General features: G+C 51.7%; 1 protein-coding gene and 1 long non-coding RNA gene across 5 annotated transcripts in view; one reads left to right on the top strand and one right to left on the bottom strand.

Moving 5' to 3' along the window:
- Positions 1–21944, bottom strand: part of Pax (paxillin) — a 77601-nt gene that overhangs the window by 38204 nt on the left and 17453 nt on the right. Inside the window, exon 1 of one of the 4 annotated variants that reach the window (XM_089575137.1) lies at positions 3135–3257. The exons of the other annotated variants lie outside the window; for them this stretch is intronic. The gene's annotated coding sequence lies outside the window, so the exon portion shown is untranslated. Of the gene's footprint in view, positions 1–3134; positions 3258–21944 lie in introns of those variants that run through there. 4 annotated transcript variants of the gene reach the window in all.
- The window catches only part of LOC149365058 (uncharacterized), a 43408-nt gene continuing 24947 nt past the window's right edge, over positions 3484–21944 (top strand). The window contains exons 1-2 of the long non-coding RNA XR_016289252.1: positions 3484–3631; positions 11015–11190. This is a non-coding gene — a long non-coding RNA (uncharacterized LOC149365058). The remainder of the gene's footprint in view (positions 3632–11014; positions 11191–21944) is intronic.

Raw genomic sequence — 21944 nt, 5'->3', positions numbered from 1 at the left:
AGAGGCGGCTATAGCCCTCGCCCTAGCGCATACCCAAGGGAGCATCATCTTCAGCGATTCCAAAATGGGTATCAATAATTTCGCTAAAGGGCGAATTACAAACACCTCCCTTAGAATCCTTAACGCAACCAAATTCTCACCAAATTATTCCGAATTGATATGGGTCCCAGCCCATTCGGGGAATCCGGGGAACGAGGCAGCCCACAATAAAGCCCGAGGTTTCGTCGACCGGGCAGTGGATGAGTCTGGCTCCCTGAATTTCACGAAGGACTCCATGATCACATATCATGATCTCACCAATCATTTTAAACTAGAGAGGAGAATTTTCCCCCCTCCAGACAAAAGACTTACTAAAGAACAAGAGGTTACGTGGCGTCGTCTACAGACGAGATCGATACGCACCCCATCACTCCTCGCGCACATTTATCCAGATCTTTACAACCCAAACTGCAAACACTGTGGCCACCGTGCTACCTACGATCACATCCTGTGGGACTGCAAAATAGAGCCACCTCCGGGTGATCTAGTTACAGCTCCTTCTCTCGAGCGGTGGGAGACCGTGCTGGCTAGCTCTGACCCCAGAACGCAAGTTTTGGCGGTGGAGTGGGCTGACAAAGTCGTCGAGGGCTATGTACTCTCGACCACTTAACGCGACCTCTTGCCAAGCTCTTCCCGGCGAATAAAATGTTTTACAATCAAAACGGAGTACTGGCTAAACTGCACATGATAAAGTTTTGGAACGGTGATTGTTCTGCGCCAGTGAAGCGGCACACAGCTGCGTGTGTATTCAGTCGATGAAGCCCAGCATAAGCAACAGTCGATGAAGCCCAGCATAGGCAAAAAAAAGAAAGCACGTGAAACTGTAATTTGGCCGGGACATGGGTGATAGCTCACATTTTAAAATAATGACAGTGCAGCTGATATACTCACTCAGATCTAAGGGTGTGCACATAGTATTTTTTCCAAACCGAATCAAATATTTTTTTGGAATACTGCTTCATCCTCAAGAAAACTTTGCGCAGAATGACACAAGACGGAGGGAGAAACACGTAGAGGGTCAATCACACTTAGAGGGAACACGGCTCCGCGTGGCCACGTACCTGCGGAGTGACATTGCATCTAACCCGTTCATGAATCAGTGCAGAGTGGCGCACATGAAGAGGGACTTTGATGTGGTGCTTCGTGTCATCAGCCCCTTTGCACGGGTTCGCTACTGGGTTGCTCGTAATAGTGCTGCACGTGTGCGCAGCCACGCGGAGCCGTGTTCCCTCTAAGTGTGATCGACCCTGTACACACACGCGAGCGCTCGTGTGTGTGTACGTGTTTCTCCCTCCGTCTTGTGTCATTCTGACGTAAAGTTTTCTTGAATACGTCGCTACACCAACTGGCCCAACGTTCTGCTCTACTGCTTCATCATTCAATTAGCAATCGTGAGAAACAGCGAAGCGCTGCTTTTGCAGTTACAGCTGCATCTGATAAAAGACGCAGCACTGACCTCCAGCAACACGAAGTCAGTTTGCTAACGTTATCACTGTCATGTTATGCCAGTAGGAAAAGTACGTTTTGCTGTTGATAACGGGAAGATAATAAACCAAAGTCACATGATATGGGCGAGAGCTACTTACGAGGCATAGCCTTTCAGGTCAGGCCGGGTTTGCTGAACCTGCCTGGGCCATGCCGCGTCGTGCAATGTCTGAGGCCACGTATGAGGACTATGAAGACCGCCACGCGAATGAACCGCACCACGGCACTGACCCATCCATCCCGCGGATACCACTTGCGAGCAAATGGTACGCGGCGCGTATGGTCTGTTTTTGGAGTTGCCGTCGAAGAAAAATACGGCAGGCATTACTACAACTTCGTGCCAGTTATTGGAAAAGTATTCGATAACTTGGACATATTCGATTCGTTTTTAATAATTTTGACCATACACTATTTGATTCTTTTTTTTATTAATCGTTCGAATAATCGAATGGGGGATATTTGATTCGGTATTAGAAATTTCCAAATATTCGCACACCCCTACCCAAATCTTTGACGCACGACTGGCATTTGTCAAGCTCGCACGTCTCAATCATCAACGCGCTAAACAAGTTTTAAGATAGCGCGATCTGCTTGCGCGGATAGACATCTGTGCGTGCGCAGATGGCACCGAGAGGTCAAACGCAGGAGCTAATTTCCTGCAGACTTTTCATATACCACATACTTTACGAGGTCCACTGGGCTATGTTTCCAAACTTTAAGGCTACCGCGGACGTCGGAAGGGCTCACACCACGTATTGCAGTAATGATAGTTTAGTTTAGTTTAGTTTAGTTTAGTTTATGGGGTTTAACGTCCCAAAGCGACTAAGGCTATGAGAGACGCCGTAGTGAAGGGCTCCGGAAATTTCGACCGCCTGGGGTTCTTTAACGTGCACTGACATCGCACAGTACACGGGCCTCTAGAATTTCTCCTCCAAAGAAATTCTAGCCGCCGCGGCCGGGATCGAACCCGCGTCTTTTGGGTCAGCAGCCGAGCACCATAACCACTGAGCCACAGCGGTGGTTATTGCAGTAATGACTAGAGGGCGACGTTTCTTAACCCTTTATTTTGGATAAGACAGAAAAATAAGGCCAGACGCCGGCGCAGGTAAGCCGCAATAAGTTTTATAGCGCTTCGCTTCCTTCCTTCGCAGGACGAAATCTATGGCAGACATATGTCTTTATCGTGCCCAGCCGCAGCCGCCTGAGGGCAGCACTCTCGACGGTCGAAAATCGGTGCGGAGAATTTTGCGGAGAAAAAAAGAGCTTCAACGATGCCAGTAATAAAGGCATGACCAATATTTTCCACCCTTCACCGTTCCGAAGAAGTGACAGGGAAAGCTTGTTTAAAGCCTCTTCTCACGCCTCCCCCCTCCATCCAAAAAAAGTACAGACTCCATGTGCACGCGTGGCAGGCCGAACTGGACCGCACGAGAACACGGGGCACATTCTTGAGAGAAACCACTGTCCGGCACACACCTGAACAGCCGTCTCACAGCCAGCCGGTGGGCGCGGGAGTTTTCATTTACGACATACTACGCCGGAGAAAGTAAAACGCTGTAGAACGTTTGTGCGCTCTGAAAGTGGAAACTTCAAAGGCACGCGACACTTACTGCGATGACTGGAGCCACCCCTCGGACGCCGGCCGGCCTGGTCTATGCGGAGAGAGACTAGCGCCCAAGTCGCGAACTGAACCTCCTGGGAGAGCGATATGTCGAAGACAACGCAAAGTCCTTCCCCGACGGCAGGACAGACCACGCCTTACTGGACCTCTGACGCGCGACTCCCTGGGCGACGCCACCACGGCCGCGTCGATCGTCAGCCGGAAAAGCGCGAGTGTGTGCAGTGTCGCCGTCGGAAACGGACAAAAGAGGAACAGCAGTGACGATTGCGCATCCTGCGTAGGCCGCCAAATCCCCCCACCCTTCGTGCGTGCTTCCTTTCGTCTTTGCGCGCGCCGGCAGAAGACGTCGACGGCACTGATGTGCGGCGGGCGTTGGAGGTTTCGAAACGCACAACGGAAACCGGGCAAGACGGCCGATCTCGAAAATAGCCCCGCCGGCTTGTCCACGACTGGAACCGGAACAAAAGGACAAAGTCTGCAGGAAAGGTGCGTGTGCATACAAACTGTTTACAGAACTCTACATGATCGAAATTTCTGAACAGAATGCAATCCACTCGTGCGTCAGATGACGCCGGCAGAGAGAGAGTGGGGAGGGGGCGGTCACACCCCGTTGTATCGAGTTATCGTCCGCGTCGAAGGTTTTCTGGAATGTGGTGCACATCCATTTCGGCACACTTCATCACGAAATATAATTTATTCTGTTCGTTTCTTCTTATAACTATGCGTTTGTGGTGTTGCAGAGGACTTACAGAGCACAGTCACGAAGTCAAAACTTGGACACATCGCACACTTTTATAATAACGTTCATCAGGCTGTATTGCCTCAACGTTGATTCTCGATGTTGTTCCAAAGATGGCAGATGGTATGCTATCCTAACGAATTTCTGAACATTTGGCTGCAATGTTAGCAGAGAGTGTCATCCTGACCAACTTATGGGCATTTTGCTGTAACGTTGGAGTATGTTGCACAACATTATAAAACATTGGCGACATCGTCATAACGTTCTGGCGACATTTTGTGCTACTAGGGCTGTAGTGAAAGATCTTTATACGCCCTCGTCATAGTATTGGCACGTTTCCTTCCGTGGGTTATATTTCAGTTTCTAACCTGTATAAACAGTACTGCGCAAATGCAAGCACGTACGGCTCGCTTCAGGCACGGTGGCTCTTCAGCATCTGGTTCACACCCAAGTAACCCTGTATTGCCTCCACTGCGTTCCATGCGAGGTGTGGCTGGAACGCCTATCTTCGCACGGTACCGCATCCTCACAGCCTCCACGCGCCAAGCACATTGCGTAGGCATGGAATGAAACTTCGCCGACAGGTGACGCCACGCGTCTGACAGAACTAGGGTGCCTCGATGCAGCGCTGGCATCGAGGCACCCTAGACAGAACTTTTGTATCACAGTTTGCCGACATGGTCGACACACGGAACTTTAAGGATTAAAAAATAGACCGTATTAATCATCCGGAGGATCAGCAGTGTTCCTAGAAGACAGAGTTGTTACAGCTGCATATATGCATGTTGCGTCTACACGGGAGCTAGACTCAACACCCGCTTTCAGGTTAAGGATCATGTTGCACTCGCGCGAACAGAAGCCGAGAGGCACGTGCACAAAAACGCAAAACTCTACGCACACCCTAAAACTATCACGTTACGACAAAAGCCGGCTGGGTCATGGGAACAAAGCGCCGCTGCATGGAATAAGCGACCCTCGAAAGGCGCGAAGAAAAAACGAGAAGGCCAAAGGCCACGCTCGTGTCGGACCATAAACAGGCCATACTCCATTGCCGAGGACGCTAGCTGGAAAAAAAGAAAAAATAAATCAATTAGTGAAAACGGTAAACCTGAAGGCTGTTCACAATGGCGAGAACCCAACACGGAAGATGGGCCCGCTTATTAAAATGCAGCGCGAAAGCTTGCAAAGCTCAAAAGAAGGGGGAAAAAAAAGCAAACAGCGACACACACGGAAGAGAATGGTGGAAAGGAGAAACCGGACCGGCTTGACGGACAGACGGCACAAGTGGGAAGGGGGGAGGGGCTCCCGTATGCGAGCGGCCACTCAAGGTTAAACTTCCGTTTCTACGCGCACCCAAGGTCGCGGTACGCACACTACACACTACCACACACGTCGCCGGCTGCGGGAGCAGCCAGATGGGAGAGAATTGGCTGCGAACACCAGCCTTTACCACCTGCGAACATTCGTCGACGCTGAACCGAGTACGGCTGAGTAAACCGACAAAAAGTAAGCTACTGTTTTCGAGAAAGAAGAAAGCCTGAGGATGATCAAACTTCTTGGGGCTCAAGCGAAAATGTGAACCTGAAAAAGTAAACAAGACACAAACAAAGTATTGAAACGGGCATCGAAAGCCTCTGCTTCAAACAAGGGCGTGGCTTGTTTGTCTGAGGGCAGCATGTGCGCGCACCTTACCGAAGTAGTAAAGCAGCGGCAGCGAACACAGCCCTAACCGCCAGTAACAACTTCTGTGCCCCACTCAGCCGTTCAGAGCGCGGACGAGCTCTCGAGAACAGCCGACGTCCGGAGAAGACATCAAACGCGCCGAAACGAAAACAAAACGCCGAGCCGCCCATGTTTGGGAGTCGAGGAAAGAGGCAGCGCGGGCCGGCGCCGGAGCGGCGTGCTTTCCAAGGCGCGGTTTTCCAACCTCCCAAGACGAGGCCGCGCCTTCCTCCTTTCTGCTCTGCCCTCCGGACGGGTCGTTTTATTGGGGCCAATTAAAGTGGGAAATGGAGGCGGACGAGCGCTGCATACGCCACGCACGGAGGCCGCCGCCGCACACTCGGAGTCGGGCGAGCAACACCCACCCACTCGTCCCCCGCATGGTCCGCAGCTGCGAAGGAAGACGCGGCGCAGCGCGCCGAGAATGCAATGCGGACAGACGGTAGTCGCTTCGCGGCCAGTCTGCACGTCTGCTCTACCGCTTGCCATTTCAATCCAGAGCTTCTCCCTTTTAATGCAGAAAAGCATCCTAGGGCTTTACATGCCTGATTTTGAAGGCATAAAATAAGCTTGGCAGAAGAGGAAACGGGAAAGATGAAGAAGCAGGCGATAGAGGGACTTGGCCGATTCCCATGTGTGGGTATGCGCCATTCTACGAGGTGAACAACAACAACAACGACTTCTACAGGCGCAGACGCCGCAGCCCAAGCACTCCTGCCCGGGCACTCCAACACACGGGCGAGCATAACTACTAAAACACGGTGACTACATATTCAGAAATCCTACAACACTGTAGGCTATAGACATATGGGAGTGCGCGCCACTCGACAAGGAACAGGAACTAACACCGAGAAGGATACAAACAAGCACATACTAAGCCCTCAAAAGACTTCACTCAACCTACCCAGAAGATTATGAGCCACAATGCGCACACTGTGGCATATAGGCGGGTCTATACCACATGGTATGGGCGTGCCAAAACATCACAGTAATGGAAAACATAAAAGAACCGACGATTGAGCGGTGGGAGGGATGCTTTCCAGCTCCGACCCGAAAGTTCAGTGAGATGACCGAAAGGGCAAGAGGTCCAACGGACTCCCAGAATAAGGGGACCGACCACCAACATTATTTCCAATTACAACGTTTTAATCGTCATCATCACCTACGGCAGTGCGTTTCGGGTGCGTAGCACGTAACTCAACTTATGCACCCTGTTTTCGAGCTGCAGCGTTCTGAATGTTCGCTCATAATTATGGGCCTGAAAAAATATTAGATATAAGCTATTCTTGCGCATATAACTGTTGGCACCCGAATGACGACCAACCACTCTGGGCGTCGACACATGATCTTGAACGCACATGCTCCTTTGACTTGTTGCTCTTCATGTTCAAGACGAATTACGGGAGAGGAACGGACACTATGGTTAAGGGATGGAAGACCGTATACACCACCTTTCGATACAGAAGATAACAACAACAAACAGCGCCTCGCCCGCAATCGACATGTAATAAGAGTTACACGTGCAGCCAAGCAGAGCCGTTTACGCGGAAACGACGCAAAGAAAACCAGACTCTTCTTCCCCTCTCTGTCTGGACAGCGTGCGACGAACGGCCACACCATAGCAACACAAGCTCGTCATTACTTACAGCGAACTAAATTGGCCCCACTGGCGGGGTTAAAGGCGCTCTCCTTCAGCAAGCCTTTGTCGCCGCGAAGCGCTCGGCACAACATTCGACGCAACACGTTGACCACCACCAAGATTCTTGGAGTGCTCAGAGCAGAGGAGCCCTCCTGTATTCGTCCCCAGCGGAGACGCGTGGCCCGTTCGAGCGCCCAAGAAGCGGACCGAAATCAAGACTTTTCGTGCTCGGAACCACCAAATATGCCGCGAACTTCTGTGCTATAGCCGGTCGCGGCGATGGCGGCACCATGGGCAGAACTGGGGGTGCAGCGCAAGATCAGGGGTCCGCGAAAGCTGTGGGGAACGCCAAGAATTCTGGGGACACTTATGTAGCTTTAATGAGATAGCTGTGCTAACTATGCGGTGTGAGGTGGTCGCACAAAGCCCCTACACTATCGCACTGAACGAAAATTCCTCATTGGCCGAGGGGTCGCGGTTCAAGTCCCGGCTCAATCACTTTTTTTTTCAGCACAATTGCTTTTTTTTTTTTCTCCAGAGGTACAACGTAATAGTAGTGGAATGACGTCAAGGCCCTGCAAGACCACTGAAGAATTGTGTTGTACCACTGTTGTACTTTTTGTGATCGTTGTGAGGGTGTTTCAATTACTCGCGCTAGGCCCCGTATAGAGCAATGAGGAATTTCACTGTGACCAGGAATTTCGTTGTGACCGCGGGGTCTTCGCTGAACGTGGCGCCAGCGGCCAACGTCCATCACACAGATAGCGTTGCAGAATAACACTACCGCCGCGGCCTGCCTGTAGTCGCGCCGAGAACAGAGTTAAGAGTCACCAGTGGGGCGCATGTCGTCTTCGGTGATAGACAATTCCAGAAGAAAAATAGGGCAAGTGCTCGATTCAATGTCGGACACGTCCGGAGACTCTCCCGACGTTCCCTGAAATAGTCTTTCCGAACTCCTGCCCACCGGGAACTTCGAGAAACTTTCCTGTCCGAGTAAAACCTCGGGGTATACAACTTCCCCTTGCACGCCACGAACAGAGATAGAAGCTCTGTTGAAGCCCTGTGGGGGTGTGGAACTGACAACGCGCGTTTGGAGGAGAGTGAATGAAACAAGACGACACAACGTATGCGAGGGCCGCGCAGCCTAACTCCGAAGGCTGGCAGGTCGTGCGCAGCACGCGGTAACCGAAACCGGCCGGCAGAGCAAGAATCCGTGCCAGCGGACACGCACAGCAGGTGCCACTCCACCCCTTTCGTTAGTCGCGACACAGCAGGTGGATTGTGAAACGCAACCAGACGCGCGAGCGGCCTTGGCGGGCGGGCTGCTTGCTTCACAGCAAGCGTCGCACGCGCATGGGTGGCGGGACACAATGGTGAATGAGGTTATGGCGAGTGGGTCCACGAAGCTTTCACCAGGCACACACCGCAAGCGACAGGGCGAGAATGACCGAAAACAAGGGGGCGACAGACACGCACGCTATAGGGAACTGCGGCAGTGGAGTAGCGGTTATCGCCTGCTGACCCGAAAGACGCCCCGGCCGCGGCGGTCGCATTTCGATAGGGGCCAAATGCTATAGAGGCCCGTGTACTGTGCGGTGTTAGCGCTCGTTAAAGAAACCCAGGTGGTCGAAATTATCCAGAGCCCTCCACTACGGCATCCCTCATAGCCTGACGTTGAACCCCATAAAACTAAAAACTGACCTAGTGAAGTTCGAGAGAACAAGTAGGGACAAAAAACAGCCGGGAGACAGGCTGCAAGTAAGTCACCAGAAAACTACTTTGGGGCGGCAGTGATAGTATTAATAAACTTCACTGATCTTTTGGTGTCACTCGGGCCGCTCTGATTGAGCCGACCTCGTCTCCCACTGCTCGTGGCTAATTTGTGTACTGTCATATAGTTCGGGTTGCGCTGGACAGCAGACCATGCGGAGGAGAGTAGATGTCTCTCCATAGGCCTGGCACTCGTCTGTAGGATATTTGGCTGGCCAAGTCTTTGTGTATCGCTCGAGGGGAACGTCCGCGCCTGCAAGTTTCTCCAAATTGTTGCTTCTGTTTTAGTAAAGGCTTTGTGCGGAGGGGCAAATTTCTGGCGACTGAGTCTATAGACGTTTCTAGCATACCGGAGACGTACTACCGGAGACGTATACCGGTTTATCAGACGCCTCCCGCGCACGCGCAGTGACATGCGTGCGGCCAGGCGGGGTCATCACTGCGCGTGCGCAGGACGCGTCCGGCAAACCGGTATACGTCTCCGTTATGCTAAAAACGTCTTATGAAACGCGTTTTTAGCATACCGGAAAAGTACCAGCGGAGACGTATACCGTTTTACCGGACCCCTCCTGCGCATGCGTTTTAGCGGACCCCTCCGCTGGTACGTCTCCAGTATGCTCCAGGCTGCATATAATTTTAGTTGTGATCGTGCAAAGACTGCCGTAAAGGTAAGGCTTCGCAGGCGCGTTTGGAATCGCTCATGATCGTAATGAGATTGCCAGTGTGGTGGGCATATTAATTGCGAGGGCTATCGTGACCTCGGCGTCGGCAACGCTAGTGTGGGTTAGAACTGTCACCACCATCCTCAGCCTGACTACGCCCACTACAGGGCAAAGACCTCTCCCATCTCTCTCCAATTAGCCCTATCCTTTGGCAGTTGCGGCCACCGTGTCCCCGCAAACTTCTTAATCTAATCTGCCCACCTAACTTTCTACCGCCCCTGCTACGCTTGCCGGCTCTTGGAATCCACTCCGCTACCCTTAAAAATCAGCGGTTATCTTGCCTTCGTAATACATGCCCTGCCCAAGCCCATTTACTCCTCTTGATTTCGACTAGGATGTCATTAACCCGAGGTTGTTCACTCACCCACTCTGCCCGCTCCCGGCCTCTTAACGTTACACTATTTTTCTTTCCATAGCTCACTGCGTTGTCCTTAACTTAAGCAGAACCCTCTTCGTTAGCCCCCACGTTTCTGCCCATAGGTGAGTGCCAATACGATACAGCTGTTGTGTACTTTTCTTTCTTCCCCTGGAGCAGCTACGGCCCCCGTTCGGTTCAGGTATGCACTGGCGTCGGTGTACACGACGTACTGTACACCTGATGGGAAATGATCGTGTTCTGAACACGTCTTGCGAGTGGAGTGTACAGCAAACGCAACACATAAGCACACACACAACTGCGAGAGAGAGAGAGAGAGAGAGACACCGGGGCTTGGAGAAGGGAAACAGAAATGGTCACAGCAAAGGATGTTCGTAGTCGTGTCAGGGTTGTCCTTTGCACCCTAAGGGTTGCCTCGTGCCACGTAAGGGAGGGGCGGGTTTGCCCCCCTTTGCATTGCTTGGCAGTAAACGTTTTCAGCACCACCCCCATGCTGCTTTCTTTTTCCTTTTTTACTTCTATGTGTGTTTTCTTGTGAGCGTTCTCGCATTATTTCTAAGTTAGTAACTGCGGCGTATGTTAAGGCTGTAAACCGTTAGGCTGTATGACATTCGAGAGTCATCGTTGGCATTATTTGTGGTTTGCACTGTCTTTGTCCTGTCAGTCCCGCCTTCTTGGACCAGCATCTTGGCCAGAAGAATAAATAAATAAGCCCGGGTGGCTCGGATGAAATCACGGGCCTACTGCGGCAAAACATAATGCTCATACATAGCTAGCGTAGATGGAAAGAACAGAGGAAGGGCCGCACAGTCCGCGGGCACAGCCACACCAAAGCGCGGTCGTGAAGGGCGCCCGTGCAGTCGGTGGCACGCAGTCTTCCTTGGTCTCCCCGCACACGCAGTAACCCACATGCAGCCTCGCCGTGCACTGGTGGAGCGCGCGCCCACTACGCGGTCCGGTCCAACGCGCCTGTCCTTCGAGGAATGCCAAGGCTACCAACGTCTGCCGAGCGCGATTCCGCGTGGACGGGGTCTCCTTCCGACGAGCCACTGCAGCTGCGACCTCCGTGGCTGACTGGTATGGCGACTCTTTCTTTCTCGGAACACTCGCTTTTGCTCTTACGTCCGTGTTCACGCTCGCTGCGACCTCTTTTGCCTGCATTCATTCTTCCTCCCACAAGCGAGGATCGACTGGAATGCGACCTACCAGCGAAGTTAATTACTGTGCTTCTGTTCAGGCTTTGAAGCATGCGCGATATTGGTAACCTCGCAAAATAAAGGGGAGAGGGGGGGGGGACGTTGGCGGCTAGGCATAACTGTTTCCTTTTTTCTATACAAAACAGTATTTTATTTTATGTGCGGTTCTCGTAGGCGACGCGTGCCAGATACCACGAAGCTTGTCTTACCCCGAGTTCGTCCCCGAGCGGCAAGCGTTGGTCGATTACTTGGTTAGCGCTGCATGAGACTCTCTGAAGGGGCCTGCTGCGGGGCCACGATGCAGTCATTATGCATCGCCAGCGTTCCATGTATCTCTTGAAGTTGAGATGAACTCTGCTCCTTACCCTTCAAACACTCAGGACTTGCACGAGAGCCCCACTACTAGGGTGAGAAGCAAACCGCGCGCTTGAGCTGTACACTTTTGCCAAATGGTGTATCACAAGTTCTGAAGCTGCCTGCATAACGGCTACACAAACCACGCGCCTCCCGAAACGACCTGAATGGAAAACCCTGAGCTTTGCTCCGGACGCCGCTGCCCTGACGCCATGGCAGTAAAGCTCCAACACGCACTGCTTTGCTTCACAGTTCCAGAGAGCGTACGGGAAACGACGAACAGCAGCAGACCTCGCGCAGAAAAAAAAAAAAAGAACAGAAAACACGACAGCACCAGAACGGCACGCCTCGCAACGTATGCCAGTTCCTCTGCTTTAGCTCTTCGGACTCTGCTTCTCCTATCTCGGTCAACAACCCACCACCCCGTTCAGCCCACTTTGCTCGCTCCTGTAAATCACGCCGGCAGAGCAGCACGCAACGGCTGTCGCCGATAACCGCCCAGCCTTTTATCGCCCATCCGTCTCGCTTTATCAAACCCAGCCCGCGCAAGTGACATGCGAACGCAACGCCACTTAACCGTTAGCTTCGTGCGCAGAGCGGGCAGCCTTCGTCTTTCCATTTCTCCAGCCACAAAGCCTGACCGATTCGGGTGGCCTCGCCGCGCGCGCCTCTACACAACAATCGCAGGTGGTGGTGTTCGGTCCGGTCCGTCGTCCGACATTGCCAGCGCGGCTGGTTGCAGGAACAAACGAAGCCTCCTCCTTATCACACTGTTACCGAGCGTGTGCATGCTGCCCGGGGCGGTCGATGACAAACTCGGTGGGGCAGGCCGCGAAGCTCCCACTTGACGCTCTGCCAACCCAATGGGCACGACCTAACATAACTGTCTCCTCACTGTCTCCAAGCTTACACTCAGCCGGTTATCACAGCTCGTCTCTGCGAGCCTCTCTTGGGGCGGCACCGAACGAAACGGCTTCCCGGAAGGAGCCCCTGTCCGCTGGCGCTTCGTGTTTGGGGCGATCGACCGAGCAATGAATGGAAAGCGGGAAATAAAAGAGAACGCAAACAGGCGATGCAGTCGCTTCTGGGTCATCGTTTCTGTCCTCGTGGAGATTCGATGGAAGCCCCGACTCTTGAGACGCGAACGCTGCTTGCAATCAGAGCAGCTGGGAACCATCACCGACAGGGCGCTTCAAAAGATGCGCCCTTCCTCCAGCCACAAGCGTCCCTTCCGCCGGAGGACCGAAACGGCGCGCGTCATATCCCTGACCCAGTGCATCGTGTCTGAAGACGTCCCCCGGGGGCTTGGCCAAGCCAGTGCGACGTAGATGCTCGAGTGCTGCCCGAACACCGCTTAGATGTCACCGCGCTCCCGCCCACCAATACGCCGTTCACACACACATTTCCCCTTCATGGCCCCCGAACATGAACCGCAAAAAAAAAAAAAAAAGTTAGAAAGTTGCTCCCTAACTGGCCAATACTCTCCTGGGTTTCCTTCAATCGCTTGCCCCATTTTGCGGCTTCTGCTCAGTCCTGCACATGCTAAAGAAGCAACTGATTAGAACTACTTCATCAGAAGTTTGACTTCAGCGGTCAATTACCGGCCCACAAAAGTAACTGGACGATAAAAAAAGAGTAATCGATTACTATTATCTTATTTTTCTCACCACTTTTATTAGCACAAGACAAAAATCCGCACGCTAAAAATGAGCATGTGGGGCTTCCTTCACCAGTTTTACAATGCAGTTCCTAGGTTAATATTCATCGACAGTTCTTTCCCCACGTTACCGTCAGTATTTTCCCCACAGTCCCTAGTGAACAAATCAGCAGCTCGGTGAACGCACCGGAGGGAAGGTCCCAGTTGTAAAGTATACAAAGGTCGTGCGAAACACCTCGTATATTTTTTTCCCCTCAAAGATCCACAAGGGGCATTACACGAGTATTTACACAAAGCGCCGACCTTCGTTCTTCGCGCGCTGAGGGGACAAACCTCAAAAATGCGAACCGCGGGACACGAGGCTCGCCAAATGCAGGCCGCTCGGATGTCCCGACATCTTTAAGCGTGCGGCTATTCTACAGCGCGACCGTTCTCTCTCTAGCGAAGAAATCTTTCGTGCTAGCACTAGGGTTTGCCACCAAGCTGTAGTTCTCGAAGTTATACGTGCGTCCTGGTTGAACTTTCTTGCAATGGAAGCGCTAACAGAACGACCTAGCTCCAATCGTCGCTTTATCGGTTAGAACTTGTTTTTCGAATAGATCTGATTACTAGAAATCGAATACTGAAAAAAAAAAGGGCTAACGGGAAACCTTAATCTGTAAGTTCAAGAACCTTAAGTAATCAACCCATAACAAATATTTGAAGATGATGCAATTAATTACAGGTAATCAATTACTTGTAACTCGTCATGTACAATGCTGCTTCTGCTTATAGGATGCCTTTCGTTGCTTTCCTATTGGCCGGCTTCAATGTGCGACCCCACTCGCAAGCGTATATTTAAAGAAACAATTTTTGCGTCTCTCATAGCCTGAGTCGCTTTGGGACGTTAAACCTCATAAACCAAAGAAACAATTTAAAAAAGCAATAAAACATGGACGCACAGTCAAATAGTCGTGCACGTCTCCTACTGAAAGGTTAAAGAAAAAATACTAAGGATAAAGAAGCGCAACCATCAGCAAACGGATTTCACGGCCACTTCAGAGAACTGGACGGCGGAGTCCGCGGACAGAAGCTGCCCTACTCAGACGACCCCGTTATTTTTCGGCAGCTCTGTACAAATCTCTCGGCGACGGCCGCTTGAGACGGCACTGCCGCCAGCGAAAGACGTACGCACGATTTCAGTGCGTTCAATATATACCTTGGCGCACCAAGCACGGTCCAGCCAAGTAGACCCGCGCTTTAGCAGCAACGAATAAGCTACGCGACGAGACGTGGCATCCTCTCGCTACGGTGTAGTACTTTCGCTTAATTTAGGCTGTGCGCTTTGGCGCTGCTGGCGGTATAGGCAAAGCGTCCGCGCAGGTAGCGTGTGGTTCCACACACATATACAACGCAGTCACTGAGGACAACGCCATCAAATTTTTGTTCTTAGCAGAAACAACTCTACGGCTCTTTCTGGCTATGTTGACGCTTGTCCGGCAGCGGAAGACGCATTTACTGCTGACAAAAAGTTGCATTTAAGAATTTTGCTGCCGCTCGAATAAAACAAACTGACGTATACACCGAAAAGGACTCCGTGATCACTGTTTTGAAGTGAATGGCGGTGTAGCCTAGCCTCTGGGATCCGCAAAAACGAACTGCGCCTACGCACGTATACCGCATGCAGTTGCGAAATCGGCCGGTGATGGCGACACCTATATTTAATTTTTTTCCTAACTTTTAAAGCTCCGCTTTCAGCGAAGGTATACAGTCTTTCTCGTTATCAGCTTCTTCGTTTATCAGCTTCTTAACAACACTTTTAAGATCGATTCATCAAAGTACATTTCACTGTCACAAAAACGTGCATTAAGAAACCAGCACGCGTATACGCTAACCGAATATCCTTATCACAGCAACACTTTCAAAGATTCTTTCTTCCCGCTAAGAGAATGGAATCGTCTAGACGCATCTATAACTAACGCTGATTCATTTTCAAATTTTTGTTCCGAACTAGAAGGCGTGTTTTAAAACTATAGTTGTGGTTAGAAAGCTTTTCTTAATTTTTTTTTTCTATTCCAAGGGGTATATACGATGTGTTATGCCCATGTTTATATTGCTACGACGAAGAGGAAGTGGAAGTCGAAGTGGCCTCCCGCGTGAAAGGGTCGCACGAAGAAGAAGAGGTTGTTGGTGCTTCCTGCTGGCGTTGGTGCTTCCTGATGCTCGCCGCTAGGAACTATTATCCTACCGCTTGTAAATAAATGTAAATAGTATTTCCCCGCATCGGCAGCATCAGTGTCCTCGGTGGTCCTCACTCACCCTCGGGATCCTGGACCCGTCCTTGTTTTTCCTCTACAGGATCCTGTCGTGCTCTCTCTTTCATGCAAATTTCAACCAATTCCTCAAGTTCAATCCCTAAAATACCTGGGCGTCATTTATGACGACAAACTCACCTGGCGGCCTCACATTGACCATGTTGCTGTAAAAGGGACTCGTGCCGCAGGCATGTTACGGAGGTTATGTAGTCACAGGTACGGCATGCGCAGGGATACGCTCCTAATGATTTACGTATTGTATGTTAGGCCAATTTTAGAATTTGGCTCTGTGTTGTTTTCAGGCTCGGCTTCATACAAACTTCGTCCTCTCATCCTTTTGGAGAGGGAGGTGCTTCGGATGTGCCTTGGCGTCCCCAAATTCGTGGCTACCAATGTGCTGTACCTTGAGGCCCGCATTCCTCCTCTGTTAACCCGATTTCACTTTCTAACTGTGCAGACTTTCCTCAAAATTTTTGAATCCCATTTTCACCGTTCGCAAAGCATTTTCTGTTGCCAGCCGACCTCCTTTTTTGGTGTCCACTGGCCTCGTTTTCATACCCCACAGGTTGTGTTCGTGCAAAGGCTGCTTGAGCCTTTAAACGTGCAGATTTACAACATCCTTCCAGCATTAAGCAGTGGGTCCTCTGTCCACATTGTTTTCGACAACATTTTTCCTCAAAACGCGAAACTTTTACCACCCCGTATTTTAAATGGTCTATTAGAGGATCATTTAAGGTCCCTACCTACAAAAATTGCAATAGCAACCGATGCCTCTCAGTGCAACGAAAAGGCAGGGGTGGGAATTTACTGTCCGAGTTTAGACTGGTCCTTTTCGCTGCGCCTTCCGGATTACACCCCTATTTTTCAAGCTGAGTTTCTGGCAGTAGTTCTTGCTCTGCGCAAGCTTGATCCTTCTATTTCTGCAGTGGCAGTCATTACCGATTCTTTATCTTTGTGTTCGTCCCTCGCGTCGCATGTTGACTGTCCCACTTTAAGCACTTTTTTATCGCTTCTTCCTTCGCATTTGAGCCTTGTTCACTTGATATGGGTACCCGGCCACAGCAGCGTGACTGTCAATGAGATCGCGGATAACCTCGCAAAGGCTTCCCTAGGCGGCCCTGTGTTGCCCATCATCCCGGCTACAGCGTATATCACAGCATCTAGGTTCCGGCGTCGAGCGTTATTAAGCGTGCAAGACACAACACTTTTAACATCGGTGGAATATCAGCATCTGAAATATTCATGGAGCAGGAAAATTTGTCCATCTCGGCAGCTAGAAGTATCTCTGACGAGGTTGCGCTGCCGCATCCCCCCTCTAAATTTCTATCTGCACAGATCTGGTTTGGCGCTATCTCCCCTCTGTGCATTTTGCCGTGAGCCTGAATCTATCGATCATTTTTGGCTCCATTGTCGTCGTTTCACCTCTTTGAGAAGAAGACTGCTGGAGTTGCCCTTACAGCAACTTGGCCTCAGTTTGAGCAGCCCACACTTGCTATCATTTGGTGCCACCACACTTGGGTTCAGCCACAGGTCTGTTTGTGATGCTGTTCAAAATTTCTTGCTGGAATCTCATCGACTACCTTGCTAACGCTTTCAGTATTTTCTTTTTATGCTTCAGTTTTTTTTTCTTCGAATTATTCTCTTTTCTCTCTTTCTCTCTCTCTCCAATCCAATCTCCTTTATATATATATTATGATTATTATTATTCTTATTATTTGTTTTCAGTTTTGTTTATTTTTTTTTTCATCCTCTCCGTGCCCTTCTTGTGGTAGACTCCCCCGGTGTTCCTCTCCCGTGTGCTTTCCTTTTGCCTTTACTACGTACAGGTGAATTCCAACCTTTTCCACCCGATTCTTGGCCGATCCCCCAGAGTGGGTATGTGCCATTCTGTCGTAGGCTACAACAACAACAACAAGTATGAACGGTGCAGCGCTAACAACCGGTGGGACCAAACTTTCATGCTTGCGAACGTGGTTTTTTACCTTAAGGGCACGGCGCTGAAGTGGTACGACAGTAACGAAGAGACATTGGGATGACTGTAACCAGTTGGGATGACTGTAAGAAGAAACTTATTGACCTTTTCGGCAAACCACTCGGCCGGCAGCTTGCCGCTAAAAGAGATCTTGCCAGTCGCGCCCAGTCATCCACGGAGTCCTACGTGTCCTATATTCAGGATGTGTTGGCTTTGTGCTACACGGTCGATAAGGAGATGAGCGAGGCTGACAAAGTCGGACATGTGCTGAAGGGCATTGCAGACGATGCCTTCAATCTGCTCGTTTATAAGAACTGCGACAAGATTGCAGACATCGTAAAAGAATGCCGCCGCTTCGAGGACGCCAAAAGCCGACGGATCACCCAGCATATCGCACGCCTGCCCAACACGGCTGCGTCTTCGTCCTGCCAAGATCTTTGTCCACGGAACCAGCCGACCTCACCAGAGAACGTGACCCGTATCGTACGCCGTGAGCTTGAAGCCATTGCTCCGGCCTCCTTAGCAACACCTGCAGCCAACCAGCCCCTGCCCCTTCCACTTATTCAAGCCGTCGTCCGCCAGGAACTTGCTAACTTGGGTTTGTCCTCTGTCGCCGCTCTTCATCCCTCCCAAGTGCCCGAAGTCCCTCCTCTATACCCTGTCCGGCCTGTTTACGCCGCTCCTCGGCCGCGCAACCCCTCCGAGTGGCGTACGCCCGACGACAGGCCTATCTGTTTCAACTGTTCCCGTGTCGGCCACATCGCCCGTCATTGCCGTAGTCGATGGTACTCCTCCCAGCGGAACCATTACTCGACCCCACCTTATCGCCCCGACGCTGCAGACTCAAGCTCTTTCTCGCGACCCTTGGACACGTCAAGACCCACCACCGATCGACGTCCCGCCGCCCCGCTTCAGCCGCTCACCATCTCCACAGCGCCGCCAGTCCCGTTCGCCGCAACGACCGCGCGCTTAACTCTCCCGGCCCCTACGGACGATCACAGGCGGAAAACTAATTTCTGCAGCGTCCAGAGGTGATGCTGCAGATACGACCCGGCTCCAAAATCCTCGTTTAGTTCTTCGTGCCCCGCGCAATTTACTGACCATACAAGTCGATGGCGTTGCCGTCTCTGCTCTGATTGACACGGGCGCCCACATTTCTGTGATGAGTTCCGACCTACGACGCCGCCTCCGCAAAGTACTGACGCCTGCTCCTACAGCTGTTGTTCGAGTTGCCGATGGCACAACGTCCCCAGTCCTCGGCCTATGTGCTGCTCGTGTGACGATTTCTGACCGCCAAACTACTGTGCTCTTTACCGTTCTGCATCAGTGCCCTCATGACGTCATACTCGGCCTTGATTTCCTTAGTGAGCACGCAGCCCTTATTGACTGTGCTACAAGTGTTGTTGAGTTGGACCTACCGTACCTCTCAGAACCACCTGCCCCAGTTGTGCACCGTCTCTGTACTGCCGAGTTCACCCGCTTACCACCTGAAGCCGCAACTTACGTATTGTTTAAATCTGTTCCACCTCTTCCTAACGGCCAGTATATCATCACCCCTGTCCTTGATTTGCCCGTCACAAAGAATGTTGCCCTTGCCCATACGGTTGTCGCAGTCTCGGCAAACAGCGCGTGGTTACCTGTTCTCAACTTCAGTACGCACGTCCAGACGCTTCCTCAAAACATGTGCCTCGCCACGCTGTCCCCTACCGATGAATACGTGATCTCTGCAGTCACAAATTGTGTATCGTCCTCTCCGGACGATCATGTCACAGCTCTTTCGAGACCTGACCACTTTGCCAATATGATCGCTTCAGATCTCTTTGCCGACCAAGCCGAGGCGCTTACCCATCTTCAGGCATCTTTTCAGGACATATTTGACTTCAATGACCGCCCTTTAGCTCGTACGACTATTGTGAAGCATCGTATCAACACTGGTGACGCCACTCCTCTGCACCGCCGGCCTTATAGGGTGTCCAGCTCCGAACGCCAAGTGATACAACAGGAAGTCGAAAAGATGCTCGCTAAGGACATAATCGAACCGTCGTCCAGTCCTTGGGCCTCTCCAGTCGTCCTTGTTAAAAAGAAAGACGGCAGTTGGCGTTTCTGCGTCGACTACCGCCACCTGAACCGCATCACAAGAAGAGACGTCTACCCACTCCCTAGGATCGATGACGCTCTCGACTGTCTCCACGGATCTCAATACTTTTCTTCCATTGACCTTCGTTCCGGTTATTGGCAAATTGCCGTTGACGAGCAAGACCGCGAAAAGACAGCTTTCGTCACGCCTGACGGTTTATACCAGTTCAAAGTGATGCCGTTCGGACTTTGTAATGCACCAGCTACTTTTGAACGGATGATGGACTCACTCCTTCGCGGATTTAAGTGGACTACGTGTCTGTGCTACCTTGACGATGTTGTTGTCTTCTCGCCCACATTTGCCTCGCACCTTGAACGTCTCAGGAGTATCCTGACTGTCTTTCGTACGGCTGGGCTCCAGCTCAACTCGTCCAAATGCCAATTCGGCCGCCGGCAACTCACCATTCTGGGACATCTCGTCGATGCCTCCGGTGTACGTCCTGATCCAGCTAAAATTGCAGCGGTGCAACAGTTCCCTCGCCCAAATTCTCAGAAAGACGTGCGCAGTTTTCTTGGGCTGTGCTCCTACTTTCGCCGTTTTATTCAAGATTTTGCCCTTATCGCTCGTCCCCTCACTGACCTCCTGAAGACGGACACAGACTTTACCTGGGGCTCTGATCAACAAAATGCGTTTTCCACGCTTGTCCGCCTGCTGACATCATCCCCGATTCTGGCACATTTTGATCCCGCGGCCCCTACTGAACTCCGCACGGACGCCTGTGGCTACGGGATCGGAGCCGTGCTGGCTCAACGCTCCTGGGGCCCACACCACGTGGTTGCGTATGCTAGCCGCCTGCTTTCACCTGCCGAGCGAAATTACTCCATTACGGAACGTGAGTGCCTCGCTCTGGTTTGGGCTGTAGCTAAATTCCGGCCATACTTGTTCGGGCGTGTTTTTTCTGTTGTCACAGACCACCACGCCCTATGCGGCTGTCCTCACTGAAAGACCCTTCTGGGCGTCTTGGCCGCTGGGCGCTACGCCTTCAGGAATATTCGTACACTGTCGTGTACAAGTCTGGACGTCTCCATCAAGACGCTGATTGCCTGTCTCGGTACCCTGTCGAGCCACCTGCTCTCAGTGACACTGACGATATCCCTTCCCTGTTTGGCATTTCTGATCTACACAACATCGCCGAGGAGCAGCGCAAAGACCCATATTTGCAAACCATCATCGAGGGCCTCAGCTCTGGAAGCTTGAAGCGCTCCCTGCAGCTCTTCGTTACTAAAAATGACATTCTCTATCGCCGCAACTTCCGTCCTGACGGGCCCTCACTCCTCCTAGTCATTCCCCAGCAGCTGCGGTCTTCTATAATTGCAGAACTCCATGACCTGCCTGCAGCTGGCCACCTTGGTGTGGCACGAACTTACGACCGCATACGGCGCCGTTTCTTTTGGCCTGGATTATACCGTACAGTCCGGCATTACGTCACCAATTGCGACCTTTGTCAGCGCAGAAAGAAGCCTTCGGCACCACCTCCTGGTCTTCTGCATCCTATAGACGTGCCTGTGGAGCCGTTCCACCGTGTAGGGCTCGATCTCCTCGGACCATTCCCGACCTCGGATTCCGGAAATAGGTGGATCGCAGTAGCCACGGACTATGCCACTCGGTATGCGATCACCCGTGCGCTGCCTACGAGCTGCGCGACCGATGTCGCTGACTTTCTTTTGCACAGTCTTATTCTACAACATGGTGCCCCTCGTCAATTACTCACAGACCGCGGACGCTATTTCCTATCCAGAGTTGTCGACGACATCCTGCGTTCGTGTTCTACCAAGCATAAGATTGCCACAGCATACCACCCACAGACAAACGGGTTAACCGAGCGTTTGAATCGAACATTAACAGACATGTTGTCTATGTACGTCTCCCCCGACCACAAAGACTGGGATCTCGCCTTGCCCTATGTGACGTTCGATTACAACACCTCCAGGCATGACACAACTGGTTACTCTCCGTTCTATCTCTTATACGGCAGACACGCCGTCCTGCCATTGGACACACTCGTGCCATCCGCTGACCGTCCCGTCACCGCCTTCGCCCGGGACGCCATTGCTCAAGCTGAAGACGCTCGCCAAATCGCCCGAACTCGGCTCCAAGCGTCCCAACAAGCGCAGAAGTCATTGTACGATAATCGCCATCGTCATGTCACCTACGAACCGGGGTCGCTCGTTCTTCTGTGGTCCCCTTCCCGTCGCGTCGGTCTCTCTGAAAAACTTTTGTC

Source organism: Amblyomma mixtum, chromosome 2, assembly GCF_055824585.1.
Source record: "Amblyomma mixtum isolate Tamu chromosome 2, ASM5582458v1, whole genome shotgun sequence".
NCBI classification, from domain to species: domain Eukaryota; kingdom Metazoa; phylum Arthropoda; class Arachnida; order Ixodida; family Ixodidae; genus Amblyomma; species Amblyomma mixtum.
The sequence above is the reverse complement of the archived record's forward strand: the minus strand, read 5'-3'. Positions and strand labels throughout refer to the sequence as shown.